Here is a 17161-nt window from a genome sequence, read left to right on the forward strand (position 1 = left end):
TTATTGATGGCAGCATGGATATGTGTATAATGGTTTGAATTGGGACATGTAAATGAGGTATGTCATGTGGTTAATTGTTGTAATTGGACTTGGAAAAATTCTGAGTTATAATGTGTTTGTTGAGAGTGGTTACAAGTTGCCAAAATGAAAAAAAATGTGAAGTAAAGTGTATTAATGTTATGGTACAAACCAGAATTGGCATGGAAGAATTAATTTGGTAAGTGTTGGATGTGTAATTGGTAAGGATAAACAATGTGTAATAGGGAAGTGTACATTTTAGCTTAGAACCTTAAGTGTGTGACTCCAATTGGTATGAGACTAATTGGAGGTGAAACTAGGCACAAAATGTGCCAACTTTCATGAAGGAAGCTCACCACAATTCTTCCTAGAAGGTGACTTGAAAAATGACCAAATCCGGATTAGTGACTTGAAAGCCTGAAAATTGACCATTTGGGCAGTAGTTAGTGTTTTGGTCATAACTCACTCAAAACAGGTCCAAATGACCTAAAATTTTTATCATGAATAGTTTAGACATAGATATACAATTCTTATGAAGACACCAAAGCCCAGAAATGGCCAGAACCAAGCCAAATAGCTTGTACAAGTTTAGGTACCAAAACTGGCTGAACCAAAAGTGATCTAAAAATGACTTAAAGTTACCATTTTGATACATTATGTCCAGCATTGGTAAATTGACCATAACTTGGCCTACACAACTCAGAATGACCTGAAATTTTGCCTCGCGTGCAATAAGACATAGACCTACAAGTTTGTAGTTTTGATCGAAACTCGAAAATCGAGGAAACTAGGTCATCCGGCTAGGTCAAATTAGTATACCGAAATTCGGCAAATTGCAATAAAATGCAATATACTTGAAAATAAAATTGGTAACATATACCAACACTAAAGGGCTATAAAATGTGACATATTGGTAACATTAAAACTAATTCACCTAGAATGCATCGAGGGTCAACATCTTAGGTTGGCTAAGGAAATAATAGAATTCAATAAATTAATTATTAAGCCTTATTATTAGAGACGGTTTAAATGAGTATTGAAACACTTCAAATTATGTGTTTCAGTTAGCAAAGACTCAGGGAAGGAGAAGGAAACACTGAGTCAGAGCCAAGAGGCATTTATCAGAGGTTTGTGCACAACTAGTTTTTAACTAATTTTGTTCTGAATATTTCATATGATTAAATAACATATTTTTCTTTTGTATTATGTTTAACAAGAATTGGATTTAATTCAATGATTATTGAAATTATTATAGTATGTATGAATTTAGCTTTGTGAAATAGTATTTCCACAAGTATTAAGCGTTGTTGTGGATTGAATAAATTATGTTTTGGAAAATTATGATAGAACATGTTTTGAACTGTGATGGGCAATTTGCATGGAAAAATGCAAATTTATGATTTGAATTGTGATGAGCATAAAAATTATTGGATATTGAAATTGGCTTTGAATCGAATTGTATTGTGATTTATGCTCACTAAAAGGATTGTGATATTGTTTTGTATCTCACCATAGATGCTTGACTAGGTTATTACCCGTCTCTCTCATTTGTTGAGAAGAAAATGGAGTTAGTTGTATTTTGATTACCATGGTACGTGCACAGGCTTAGATTCTCCTCTAATTAGAGGTTAGATCTAAGTTTTATGTTATGGCCCTTTCGAAAGATTCATTATTGTGATGTGTACTGTGCACGATGATTCAACCTCCTCGACCATAGGGAGTTAGTGTAACACCCTCCCTGTAGCAACTCCGTACATTCTACTGTTCCGGTGACCGGTGTCGGTCCGGACAGCTAGAACGTCCGGAAAAATATTTAAACTAAAGTGAGGAACCAAAATTAACTCAAATACTAATAAGAAAAATTTAGTAAAAATCTTAGAAATAAAATACAACCGAGTTAAACGAGCCGGTGCCCTAGCGAGGGGTAACCCAGAGGGAAGTTGTGGTTCTCGCAACTAGGAGCCCTAGACCCGGGGGAAAAATTATAAAATAATTTTTGGGACTCCAAAGAAGGGTTATTGAGTTTCTATGGCATTAGAATGCCAAGAAAATATTTAGAAAAATTTTTCAATCGGTACAGACAATTTTGACCCGTTAAGCCAAACGGAGGGCATTTTGGTCATTTCGCCTTCAGAGGTGATTTTTGGCCGACTTGTCCAGTTGAGTAAATAATTAATATGACATAAAATATGAATAAACATTACTAGAAATTAAATTGAAGATAAGTAGTGAAGAAAAGAAAAGAAAATGAGGAAAAGGCCTATTTATGACATCATGGTGATGTCATTAAGAGCTATAACCAATTACCTTTAAACAACCAAGTGACTAACTAATAAAAGAGACAAAATGAAGACCAAAGAATAAAAAAAAAGCTGCAGCCATCTTCTCCTCCCATTCCAGCCGAAACATGCCCTAGACAACCTCCATGGATTTTTTTCAATCAAAGCTTAATTTCTCCCTTTGTTACACCACTAAACCCTAACTCCTTTCATTAAAACTTGACCATATCTCTTGGGGAAGCTTTTGGCAGCCAAGAAGAGGAAAGAAAGTGAAGTTTTGAGTTGTGAAAAATCTGCCTACAAGAGGTTAGTGCACATATTTACTTAAAACTCTTATATTCCATGATAGTGACTTGAATTGAGTAAGAATTTGTAACTTAAATGAACAAAAAGTATGTGTATACATACCATGGATTTCGGCAGCCCTATTGAAGGAACAATAATGGAGTGTTGTGATGGACTTAAAGTGGATTAGAGATTATGTTTAAACCATGTATGCATGTGGATAGTGAATGAGATAGTTAATTAAAGCATGTTGTGAAAACTCATATGGAAATTAGGGTTTTGAGGAGTGAAAATTTGAATTGGCTTAGGAAATTGTTAGAGAACATATTAATGGTCAATTAGTGACCATTTTAGGTAAGTTGACCACAATTTGGACTGAAATATAGCATGGCAAAGTGAATGTGTAGGCTGCCTAAGGATAGCAGCAGAGTGGCTGAGATTTCAGTCCACTTAGACTGCCATATCTTTGGCTGTGTTGGTCCAATTGGTGTTTGGCCAATTGGACATGAAACTAGGCTTATAATGGCACATTTTTGCTGAAGAAACCATGCCCAAAAGACCAAAGCAAGAGGACCAAAATTTGGCCCCAATCCGGATACCCTACAACAGCACCTGCAGAATTGACCAAATGAACAGTAACTGTTCATTTGGCCATAACTCACTGTAGATATGGTCAATTGACCTGAAATTTTTACAGAAAAAATTTAAGACATAGAAAAACAACTTTCATGAAGAAACCTACCCCAAATTATGGCCAGAACCCATCCAACAAAGTGATTCCAGTCACTGTTCATGTTACTGTAGATATGGTAATTTCTGCAGAATGGAAATCCGGCCAGCTGTGGTTTTTGGACCATATCTGGAGCTACAAAACTCCAAATGGAGTGATTCAAAAAAAAAAATTCAACTAGACAAAATAAGGAACAACTTTCATGTTTGCCATTTCTTCAAATTCCCACTGCAACAGTGTCCAATGAAATAGTAAAGTTGAGTTACAAAAACTAAAAATTCTGCTTCCCTTGGTTTAAACTTTGAAATGGTATAAATGCTTAATGCCAACAAGTTTTGAATGCCAAATGTGGTATATTGGGAGTGCCAAAGTCAATGTACATATTTTCTATCCAAAAGTCAACATTTTTGTTGACCAATAGGTGAATAGTGACACCAAAAACTTGAAATTCACAAATTGAAGAATTTAAAAGTTTCAAATGCCCTAGTATACCTAACAAGATTGGTTTGGATAGTTTGGCATGCCAATAGGGTTCAGTTAGCAGTACTGCACATGGCAATATACCATTCTGTGATTTTATGGCTTTTAGCCATTCTGACCTTGTATTGAGATTTGGCCTTGTGCCTGATATTATTTACAGCTTGTTAGCTGTTCTGTTGCACACCGGGAGATGCATATGTGACCGATGGTGTGAAGGCCCGAGGTACTTGATACCCAGTGCCAGTTTACCCATTTATCCAGTCCAGTCGTCTAGTGTAGGTTACTTGGGCAACCAAATGAATTAAAGTGGACAAAGTTAATGATATACAAATTCAAAACAAATGAAATATATACATTCACTACATATTTATTTTCTTGCAATTTCTTTTATTTTATTATTGCACCACTAAGCATTATTGCTTAGCGCGTTGCTTTTGCCACGCGTAGGTTCTGGAGATACAGATCGTGAGCCCAGTAGACCGCAGACTGGGTGAGTCCATCCTGCAGTTCTGCATAGTGTCCGTGTCACCTCACCACCTGCAGTGCATTGGTAGGACACTAGGTGTCATTTTGGCATTCTGTAATAAATTTTGATTTTCTCATATGTAATTAAACTTGTGTAATATATATTGATGTTCATGTAAATTATGAAAATTGTATTTGTGAATGGAAAAGTAAATATCTATTTGTGATTTATACTTGATTATCACATGTGATGGATGATTGAGAAATGTTGTTGAGATCTTGATATTGAGACGTTGTTGATGAATTGAAGTTAGGATTGTTTGGAAAATTATTTGGAAGTGTTTTTCACAGGTTCCGAAGAACTGTTTTCTCCATTTTTAGCCGGTACTCTGCCGGATTTTCTTTAAAATTTTCAGAACCTCAAATAAATAATAATTTCAGTAAATGGCTTAAATAAATTATATTTCACAAATTATATTCAAAAGTATGATATAAATTAATTAAGGTATATTAGAGTGTGCCGGTACACCGTGTGGCATTACTTACTCGGGTATACTGTACACAGGTAAGGAGTGTCACATTTAGTGGTATCAGAGCACAGTTTAGGCGTTTCTGGGCCTAGATTGAGTCCATACCATGCATTGCATTTGTAAGAGTCGAGGTGACACTAATGCAGATCTGTTTGTCTTTCTTATTTTGAATAGGATATGGACCCTTCATCACAGAGAGCAGTCGAGGAGGAAGTGGAGAGTCATGCTCTACCTGCAGCAGCTGAGACTGGGGGTAGGGGAGAACCTACTCCACCAGCTCAAGCAGAGCCTGCTCAGCCTCCACAGGCCATGTTCCAGCAAATGGCCCATTTCTTTAGACAAATGGCCGGGGTAATGCCAGTACCACCACCACCACCTCCACAACCAAAATCACATCTGGAAAAACTGAGGAAGTTTGGAGCAGTGGACTTCTATGGTAAGAGAGAAGATGACTCTGTTGCAGCCGAAAATTGGTTGAACAGAACAGGCAGAGTACTAAAATAACTCCACTGCACTCCAGACCAAAACCTGGAAGCTGCCATATCTTTGTTGCAAGATGATGCCTACGAATGGTGGGACACGGTATCCAGTGAAGTGCAGCCAGAAGCTATAACTTGGGACTTCTTTCTCTCCGAATTCAAGAAGAAATATGTGGGTATTGTATACCTGGAAGAGAGAAGAAGAGAGTTTATTAATCTGAGGCAAAGACAGCTGTCAGTGGCCAAATATGAGAAGGAATTCGTAAGATTGAGCCACTATGGAAGGGAGATAGTCCCTAATGAAGCTGAAAGGTGCAAGAGATTTGAAGAGGGACTAAATGACAACATAAAGATTATGATCACTGCCTTGGGAATCACTGACTTCACCAAGTTAGTGGAAGCGGCAATAAAGGTTGAAAAAGTAAGAATCAGTGAGCAGACTAGAAGGGAAAGACAGCAGAAGAGGGGCCCAGGTCAGTCTAGTTCAGCTCCTGCATTTGGGAAGAAGTTCAAGGGTCCACCTGCACAGAGTTCAGGTCAGCCACAAGGTCAGGGTCAGTCTCAGGGGCCCAGGCCATAGTTTACCCCTAGGAGAGGTCAGTCCACACCATTAGTGGGCAGCTCTCCAGGGATGGGGTTCAGGGGACCAGCCCCAGCATCTTCTGCATGTCCACACTGCTTGAAATGGCATAAGGGGGAGTGTTGGAGAGTGACTGGTGCCTGCTTAAGGTGTGGGTCAACAGAGCATCAGTTGAGAAACTGTCCGCGCAGAACTACTACAGCTGCTCCAACACAAGCAGACAGACCTGCTCCTGCACCACAAAGGGGTAGGAAACCTGGTAAATCAGAGGTAGTGGGATCATCACAGAGGCCTGCATCTGAGCCAGCAGAGAGGCCAGATAACAGACCACCTGCCAGAGCTTATGCCATGAGAGCTCAGGAGGAGCAAGATGCCTCGGATGTCATCAGGGGTACGTTCTCCCTCTACAATACACCTGTGCATGCATTGGTGGATCCAGGATCCACTCATTCCTACATTTGCATCAACTTACCCGTAGAAAGGGGGATACTAGTAGGGGAGAGTGACCAAGAGATTCTGGTCACTAATCCATTGGGCCACGGTGTGGTAGTGAACAAAGTATACAAGAGTTGCCCGTTAAGGATTCAGGGGTATGAATTCTTGGCAGACCTGATTAAGTTGCCCTTCCATGAGTTTGACGTGATTTTGGGAATGGACTGGTTGTCACATCATCAGGCAATAGTTGATTGCAAATTGAAGAGAATTTCTTTGAAAACTCCTGGGGGTAATGAGATCACAGTTGTGGGGGAAAGGACAGATTTCTTGTCCAATGTCATCTCAGCCACAGTTGCAAGAAGAATGATAAGAAAAGGCTGTGAAGCCTACCTAGCACATGTGGTGGATACTAGGCAGGCTAAGCCAAACCTGAGTGACATACCCACAGTAAGAGACTTCCCAGAGGTATTTCCTGAAGAGTTGCCTGGTTTGCCACCAGAAAGGGAAGTTGAATTTACTATTTAGACACTGCCGAGTACAGCACCCATTTCCATTGCTCCTTATAGGATGGCACCCACTGAATTGAGGGAGTTGAAAACTCAGTTGCAAGAGTTGCTTGATAAGGGGTTCATACGCCCCAGTGTGTCACCATGGGGAGCTCCAGTGCTGTTTGTGAAAAAGAAGGATGGGACTTTGAGGCTATGCATTGATTACCGGCAGTTGAATAAAGTGACTGTGAACAACAAATATCCGTTGCCTAGAATTGATGATCTGTTTGATCAGTTGAAGGGAGCAGGAGTATTTTCCAAGATTGATCTCAGATCACGGTATCATCAGTTGAGGGTGAAGGATGCAGATGTGCCAAAGACTGCATTCAGGACCCGGTATGGGCATTATGAGTTCCTGGTGATGCCCTTTGGCCTAACAAATGCACCAGCAGCATTTATGGACCTTATGAACCGTATCTTCCATCCATACCTAGATCGGTTCGTAGTGGTCTTTATTGATGATATTTTGGTGTATTCCAAGACCAGGGAAGAACATGATGAGCATTTGAGGATTGTTCTGCAAACCCTGAGAGAAAAGAAGCTGTATGCTAAGTTGTCCAAGTGTGACTTCTGGTTGAATGAGATTGCATTCCTTGGACACATAGTGTCAGCTGATGGGATTAGAGTGGATCCCAAGAAAATAGAAGCAGTGATGGAATGGAAGCCTCCCAGAAACACAACTGAGGTCAGAAGCTTCTTGGGGCTAGCTGGGTATTACAGAAGATTTGTGAAGGGATTTTCCCTAATAGCTGCTCCAATGACCAAGTTGTTACACAAGAATGTCAGATTTGACTGGAATGACAAGTGTCAGACCAGTTTTGAGAAATTGAAGGCTATGTTGACAGAGGCACCAGTGTTAACACAGCCAGTGTCAGGAAAGGACTTCGTGGTCTATAGTGATGCCTCACATAATGGGCTAGGGTGTGTATTGATGCAAGAGGGGAAAGTGATCGCCTATGCTTCCAGGCAGCTAAGGCCACATGAACAGAATTACCCTACCCATGATCTAGAGCTTGCAGCAATTATCTTCCCACTGAAGATATGGAGGCATTACTTGTATGGTGAAAAGTGCTACATTTACACAGACCACAAAAGCCTGAAATATTTGCCAACTTTGAGGGAGCTCAACCTTAGACAGAGGCACCATTTGGTGGAATGGCCTGGAGAGTTGGAAGAACTCCAGGGTTAAACGTGCTCGTTTGAGAGAAATCCTAGGATGGGTGACCTCCTGGGAAGTTCTCCATTCCACCTATGGGACAAAACCGTGAGGCTTATGGCCAAAGCGGACAATTCCTCTAGTGGCTGCCATCCTGGGAAGGCAAATGTAGTTGCTGATGCTTTAAGCAGAAAGTCCATCACAGCTTTGAGATCATTGAATGCCCGTCTATCTTTGATTCAAGATGGAGCTATTTTGGCTGAGTTGCAAGTGAGGCCAAACCTACTACAGCAGATTTTAGATGGGCAGAAGGTAGATGAGAAGCTAATGGCTATTATGAGCAAGATATCAGAGGGAAAAGCAACTGATTATGTGGTGAAAGCAGATGGGTGTCTGTATTACAAAGGAAGACTGTGTGTACCAAATGATGGGGAATTGAAAGCCAATATTCTAAAAGAGGCACGCACCAGTGTATATGCTATGCACCCAGGAAGTACAAAGATGTATCATGATCTAAAGCTTCAGTATTGGTGGCCTGGTATGAAGAAGGACATAGCTGACTATGTGACTAAATGCTTGACATGTCAGCAAGTCAAGGCAAAACATCAAGTTCCATCAGGTTTGCTACAGCCTATACGCATACCTGAATGGAAATGGGATCGGGTCACCATGGATTTTGTAAGTGGACTACCTCTCACCCAGAAGAAACATGATGCAGCATGGGTGATAGTTGATAGATTGACAAAGTCAGCTCATTTTCTGCCAGTTAGGACTGACTACTCACTGGAGAAGTTAGCAGAATTGTATATCAGTGAGATAGTTAGACTGCATGGGATTCCACTTTCCATCATATCTGATCGAGACCCAAGGTTTACATCGAGATTTCGAAAGAAGTTGCATGAGTCCTTGGGTACACAACTTCATTTCAGTACAGCTTTCCATCCTCAGACGGATGGGCAATCAGAAAGAGTAATCCAGGTAAACAATTGAAACCAATGAAATTGATACAAATATTGAATTAAAATGATAACAATAACGTGAAATACTTGTCAGGTCCTTGAGGATATGCTGAGGAGTTGTGTCATTGAGTTTGAGGGAAGTTGTGATAGATACCTCCCTCCCAGCGTAATTTGCATACAACAATAGCTACCAAGCTAGCATCCAAATGGCCCCATATGAAGCACTGTATGGGAGAAAATGTAGAACTCCAGTGTGCTGGACTGAATTGGATGAAGACAAACTGATAGGGCCAGACCTGGTGAAACAGGCTGAGGAGAAGGTAAAATCAATCAAAGCCAACTTGAAGGTTGCCTCGGACAGACAGAAATCTTATGCCGACCTGAAAAGAAAAGAAATAGAATATGTGGTTGGCGACAAAGTGTTCCTCAAGGTGTCACCGTGGAAGAAAGTATTGAGGTTTGGAAGAAAAGGTAAGTTGAGCCCTAGGTTTATTGGCCCATATGAAGTCATTGAACGTGTGGGACCAGTAGCCTACAGGCTAGCTTTACCACCAGAGCTGGACAAGATCCACAATGTGTTCCACGTGTCCATGCTTAGAAGATACCACTCAGATCCTTCATATGTCATCTCCAGGGAAGAAATTGAAATACAACCGGATTTGACATATGAAGAAGAACCTCTACGGATCCTGGCTCGGGAAGTAAAAAAATTGAGGAACAAGCAGATTCCACTGGTGAAAGTGCTTTGGAGGCACCACAACACCGAGGAGGCAACTTGGGAAAGTGAAGAGACGATGAGGCAACAGTTCCCTCAACTGTTTACATCAGGTAAATTTCAAGGACGAAATTTAAATTAGAGCGGAAGAGTTGTAACACCCTCCCTATAGCAACTCCGTACATTCTACTGTTCCGGTGACCGGTGTCGGTCCGGACAGCTAGAACGTCTGGAAAAATATTTAAACTAAAGTGAGGAACCAAAATTAACTCAAATACTAATAAGAAAAATTTAGTAAAAATCTTAGAAATAAAATACAACCGAGTTAAACGAGCCGGTGCCCTAGCGAGGGGTAACCCAGAGGGAAGTTGCGGTTCTCGCAACTAGGAGCCCTAGACCCGGGGGAAAAATTATAAAATAATTTTTGAGACTCCAAAGAAGGGTTATTGAGGTTTCTATGGCATTAGAATGCCAAGAAAATATTTAGAAAAATTTTTCAATCGGTACAGACAATTTTGACCCATTAAGCCAAATGAAGGGCATTTTGGTCATTTCGCCTTCAGAGGTGATTTTTGGCCGACTTGTCCAGTTGAGTAAATAATTAATATGACATAAAATATGAATAAACATTACTAGAAATTAAATTGAAGATGAGTAGTGAAGAAAAGAAAAGAAAATGAGGAAAATGCCTATTTATGACATCATGGTGATGTCATTAAGAGCTATAACCAATTACCTTTAAACAACCAAGTGACTAACTAATAAAAGAGACAAAATGAAGACCAAAGAATAAAAAAAAAAGCTGCAGCCATCTTCTCCTCCCATTCCAGCCGAAACATGCCCTAGACAACCTCCATGGATTTTTTTCAATCAAAGCTTAATTTCTCCCTTTGTTACACCACTAAACCCTAACTCCTTTCATTAAAACTTGACCATATCTCTTGGGGAAGCTTTTGGCAGCCAAGAAGAGGAAAGAAAGTGAAGTTTTGAGTTGTGAAAAATCTGCCTACAAGAGGTTAGTGCACATATTTACTTAAAACTCTTATATTCCATGATAGTGACTTGAATTGAGTAAGAATTTGTAATTTAAATGAACAAAAAGTATGTGTATACATACCATGGATTTCGGCAGCCCTATTGAAGGAACAATAATGGAGTGTTGTGATGGACTTAAAGTGGATTAGAGATTATGTTTAAACCATGTATGCATGTGGATAGTGAATGAGATAGTTAATTAAAGCATGTTGTGAAAACTCATATGGAAATTAGGGTTTTGAGGAGTGAAAATTTGACTTGGCTTAGGAAATTGTTAGAGAACATATTAATGGTCAATTAGTGACCATTTTAGGTAAGTTGACCACAATTTGGACTAAAATATAGCATGGCAAAGTGAATGTGTAGGCTGCCTAAGGACAGCAGCAGAGTGGCTGAGATTTCAGTCCACTTGGACTGCCATATCTTTGGCTGTGTTGGTCCAATTGGTGTTTGGAAAATTGGACATGAAACTAGGCTTATAATGGCACATTTTTGCTGAAGAAACCATGCCCAAAAGACCAAAGCAAGAGGACCAAAAGTTGGCCCCAATCCGGATACCCTGCAACAGCACCTGCAGAATTGACCAAATGAACAGTAACTGTTCATTTGGCCATAACTCACTGTAGATATGGTCAATTGACCTGAAATTTTTACAGCAAAAATTTAAGACATAGACAAACAACTTTCATGAAGAAACCTACCCTAAATTATGGCCAGAACCCATCCAAAAAAGTGATTCCAGTCACTGTTCATGTTACTGTAGATATGGTAATTTCTGCAGAATGGAAATCCGGCCAGCTGTGGTTTTTGGACTATATCTGGAGCTACAAAACTCCAAATGGAGTGATTCAAAAAAAGAAATTCAACTAGACAAAATAAGGAACAACTTTCATGTTTGCCATTTCTTCAAATTCCCACTGCAACAGTGTCCAATGAAACAGTAAAGTTGAGTTACAAAAATTGAAAATTCTGCTTCCCTTGGTTTAAACTTTGAAATGGTATAAATGCTTAATGCCAACAAGTTTTGAATGCCAAATGTGGTATATTGGGAGTGCCAAAGTCAATGTACATATTTTCTATCCAAAAGTCAACATTTTTGTTGACCAATAGGTGAATAGTGACACCAAAAACTTGAAATTCACAAATTGAAGAATTTAAAAGTTTCAAATGCCCTAGTATACCTAACAAGATTGGTTTGGATAGTTTGGCATGCCAATAGGGTTCAATTAGCAGTACTGCACATGGCAATATACCATTCTGTGATTTTATGGCTTTTAGCCATTCTGACCTTGTATTGAGATTTGGCCTTGTGCCTGATATTATTCTGACATTGTTAGCCGCTCATTGCACACCGGGAGATGCATATGTGACCGATGGTGTGACGGCCCGAGGTACTTGATACCCAGTGCCAGTTTACCCGTTTTTCCAGTCCAGTCGTCTAGTGTAGGTTACTTGGGCAACCAAATGAATTAAAGTGGACAAAGTTAATGATATACAAATTCAAAACAAATGAAATATATACATTCACTACATATTTATTTTCTTGCAATTTCTTTTATTTTATTATTGCACCACTAAGCATTATTGCTTAGCGCGTTGCTTTTGCCACGCGTAGGTTCTGGAGATACAGATCGTGAGCCCAGTAGACCGCAGACTGGGTGAGTCCATCCTGCAGTTCTGCACAGTGTCCGTGTCACCTCACCACCTGCAGTGCATTGGTAGGACACTAGGTGTCATTTTGGCATTCTGTAATAAATTTTGATTTTCTCATATGCAATTAAACTTGTGTAATATATATTGATGTTCATGTAAATTATGAAAATTGTATTTGTGAATGGAAAAGTAAATATCTATTTGTGATTTATACTTGATTATCACATGTGATGGATGATTGAGAAATGTTGTTGAGATCTTGATATTGAGACTTTGTTGATGAATTGAAGTTGGGATTGTTTGGAAAATTATTTGGAAGTGTTTTTCACAGGTTCCGAAGAACTGTTTTCTCCATTTTTAGCCTAGATCACGGATTTTCTTTAAAATTTTCGGAACCTCAAATAAATAATAATTTCAGTAAATGGCTTAAATAAATTATATTTCACAAATTATATTCAAAAGCATGATATAAATTAATTAAGGTATATTAGAGTGTGCCGGTACACCGTGTGGCATTACTTACTTGGGTATACTGTACACGGGTAAGGGGTGTCACAGTTAGAATCCGATTCGACCTCCCCGACCATAGGGAGTTAGAATCACCCCGAAGATGGCCCTTTCGGATTAATCTTGCATAGTTAGTGAGATAAAGAATGGCTTTTGAGATAAAGAATGGCTTTTGCGATAAAGAATGGTCTTTTTGAGATAAAGAATGGTTTTTGAGATAAAGAATGATTTTTGAGATAAAGAATGGCTTTTGAGATAAAGAATGGCTTTTGAGATAAAGAATGGTTTTGAATAGTAAAGAATTGTGATTTCAATTATGATTTATGTATAATTGATTTTTTTGGAATTACCTAAAATGTTTAGTTGTGATTTGATAAATTGAATTTCACGATCAAAGTCATTTCATACAAATGATTTATATTATTGGCAATAAATAATTTGATTTTTGGAATTTGATGAGTATCCTGATTTCCAAATTATTTGCTGTAATTTTGCTAAGGTATATTGAACTATGTTTTAAGTTATAGTTGTGCACCACTGAGTTCACCACTCAGCGATAGCTTTGTATGCTGTCTCAAGTGAAAAGAGCATAGAGCAATTGAGTAAGCTTCTTTGAAGAGACATTCAGATCAGCTCCAAGTATACCCATGTACACAGGTTTTGATGTATGCATGTAATAATATGTATGTGAATTATTTGAGCAGTTGTATAAAAACTCTTGTAAAATATTTTGGTATGTAATTAAATGTAAATTATTATAAATGTAAATTTGAGATTTCATTTACCTGAATAGTTTTGTAATATTAATTTTGAGTCTTGTAATCAATAAAATGTTTCTTTTATGATGAGATTGGTTTGAAAATGAATTGATTTGATTATTAAGATTTGAATTGTGAGTTAAAATGAAGTTATTGGAGTTGTATTTGAGAAAACATATTGGGAGTGTGTTTCTTTGCAGGTTTTGAAGAACTGTTTTCTCAAAACACAGCTGGCACTCTGTCGATATTTTGAAAAACTTTTATAACACCATATTTTAATCGATGATTTAAATTTCACGAAAATTAATTTAAAATCCCTTGTAATATATTTAATGGGTTACCGGTAGACGAAGTACAGTAATTCATTAGGTGTACTATGAGATCATGTTACATCTTACGGAGGAGTAGGGTGTTACATAGAGAGAGAGCTTCGGCTGGATAGGGAAGAAGAAGGCAGAAAATAATTCTTTTATTTGACTTCTTTTTCCCATTTTAAATGCATGTAAATGTGTTTGTTAAAGGGTGATTGGTCCATGAGTTTTTATTGCATCATTCTCATATGACCATGATGTCATAAATGGGGTATTTATTTTCATTTTCTTTTTCTTTTTCTTTCTTTTCCACTCACTTTTAGTTAAATTTTTAGTAATATTTATTCATATTTTATGTCATATAATTTATTTACTTAATTGGAAAAGTTAGTCAAAAATTATCTCTGAAGGCGAAATGACCAAAATGCCCTTCGTTTAACTTGTTAAGCTAAAGTTGTCTGTACTGATTGATTTAATTATCCTTGCATTTTCTTAACAATCTGTTAACATCGAAACCTCTATAACTCCTCCCTGGAGTCCCAAAATTTTTTTCATGAAATTTCCCTCGAGTTTAGGGCTACTAGCTGTCTTCACAGCAACTTCCCGTTAGGTCATCCATCGCTAGGGCTACGGCTCATTTAACTTTGTTGTATTTTATTTCTAAAATTTTTTCTTAATTTTTCTTACATTATTTAAATTATTTATGACTTCTCACTTTAGTCTAAATAAAATTCTAGACATTCTAGCTATTCGAACAGACATTGATCACTAGAACAGTAGAGTATACGGACTATCTAAAGTGAGGGTGTTACAAAAAATTATTCTAGAAATATTCCAAGGGATCCTTCATATCATCCTAGAGTGCTTACAATTAATTTTAATTACTTTCAATATAGTAGAAATATTTTATTAATTAATCAACTACCCTAAAACTAGGTAAAAATCACACAAGATGAGTTCGAGCCTACCTTTGTCAATTATGCTATTTGGAATGCGTCTGAAACGTCTGAAAATGATAGAATCGACTGCAATATTGACTATATTCTAAGACAGTTTGCTAGGCATTCAAATCAGGCTGGAAACTTAGTCTTAGACATTGGTTAGCTATCAGTGATCCGAGTACACTTCCCAAATGCCAAAGATTGCTAATGATGGATTCATAGACAATTTGTGAAACTCCTTCCCAATTGTTTGATATCAACCATTTTTATTTAGGTTGTCCGATGAGTACCTTTTTTGTTCGATCTCTGATCGAGGCATTGTTGGTATCAAATTGAAGCTTATGGGACGCAGATGATGATTACCATCTGATCATCCATTTTGGCAATTGGCTGGCTAAAAATGTTATCTTCAAAAAAACCTAATTTTTCTCTCCTTGATAGCATTGGAAATGGCCACCAAATCCCTCATGATTAGTCCCATTTGAAAGCTCTTTTCACCAGGAGTCCATAGCCATTGGAATCATTATGATCAAACATTGGGATCGCTGGATATAACTCTCCAAAGTTCGGGACCTATTTTCTCTCTCTTTAAGATACAACACTAGAAACCACTGCTACTAGCCACTGTTCTTGTCGCTAGGGGGTCGCCGAAGCTTGCCTAGAATGGTGGTGCATAATCAACAAGCAGTTATGGGTGGCCAACCGGGAAAGAGAGAAAAAAAGACAGAAAGAAGGAAAGAGAGAAAGGAATGAGATAAAAGGAAGAAGTAATTTTTTTTATTATTCATTTCATGTGGATGAAATTTTGCTTCAATTCAATTTATTATTATTATTAATTAATATTGATTTATATTATAATTAAAATTATTATAATAATATTCCTAGATAATATTCTTTCAAACCCAATAAAATAAAATAATAAATTTCTTTATAATTTAATATACATAAATAATTTAAATATTACTACCAAATAAAATACTAATAATTTATATATTTAAATTACTTCCTTCAAACTAAAATAGCCAATATATTTAAATATTAATATTTCAATTCTAAATAAAATCTTTTAAATTATGATATAATTTAGATATAAATGAAAACAATAAATACCCAAATTCAATCTCTTAGAACCTATAATTAATTAATATAGAAATTAATCAAATACTTTGAAACACTAAAATTTTAATTAAAATATTATTAACAAATAAATATGAATAAAATTTTTCTTAAATTAAAACTAGCAATTATATTTAAAATGTTTATACAATTAAATAATATCAAAGTAATAAAATATTATTAAATATTTTTTTAGATCCTTAAATTTTAATTAAACTTAAATTTTAATTAAAAAAATGTTTACGGTGTTACAGCACATAGCTAAATCAAAAGGACGTTATTAGAGAATAGTCAAAGAGAAAGTAGGTTTTAGCAAGGAAATCCCACCATAGCACGTGAGTGAGCTTATTGGTGGCAACAACAATTGCACCAATTAACTTGTAACATTCTATTTAAATTTAAATAGACTCGAGTTTGGCTAAAAAAAATTTTTTTTTTTCTAATAAATAGTAATTTTATATTTTTAAATATTGAAAATATTTATTATTTTTAACAAATGAAAAAAATTAAAAAAAAAAAAAGAGTAAACGAAAGCCAGTCTATTAGAATCTAAATTCCTAAAACAATGCCCTTTGATAATTTATCATCAGTCGTCTACTCATCTTCATTCTACTCCAATCGCTCGCCTCTGCTCAAGCTACGACTCTTGTCTTTGTTATAAAGCAATTCTCAATGACGATGCTGATAACACCCAGTACCCTATAAGGCTGTCATATCCCTATATAAAGTTGATATCTGCCCCTTCCCAACCCCACCCCCAACTTTTGGTCTTTTCCAATCTAGAGTCAAGAGAGCTAGCTCATGTCCTCGCGTCTAGTCCAGCATGAGTCCCTGACCTAGCCGCTCTTCTTAACTGCTTGTAGTCATAGAGAACTTTTAGGCCTTCAATTATAGCTGCTTGTAGTCCCTAACTATTGTCTACCCTCTCTCACCGTCACTTTTCCAAGATTACCAAAACCCACGCCTAAAAAAAAGAAATCTAAAAACAAAAAATAACCTAGATGAAGGTAGTGCCGTTAACTACTGGGGTGGAGTTAGTTTTTTTTTTTTTTAATTTTATTAAATATAATAAATAATTTTTAATATTAAAAATATAAAAATTAATATTTTATTAATAAAATTGAGAGAAATTATTTTTTTAATTTTTGGCTAAAAATTGAATCTATTTAAATTTATTTAAA

The sequence above is a fragment of the Hevea brasiliensis genome, chromosome 5, assembly GCF_030052815.1.
Source record: "Hevea brasiliensis isolate MT/VB/25A 57/8 chromosome 5, ASM3005281v1, whole genome shotgun sequence".
In the NCBI taxonomy this organism is placed as follows: Eukaryota; Viridiplantae; Streptophyta; class Magnoliopsida; order Malpighiales; family Euphorbiaceae; genus Hevea; species Hevea brasiliensis.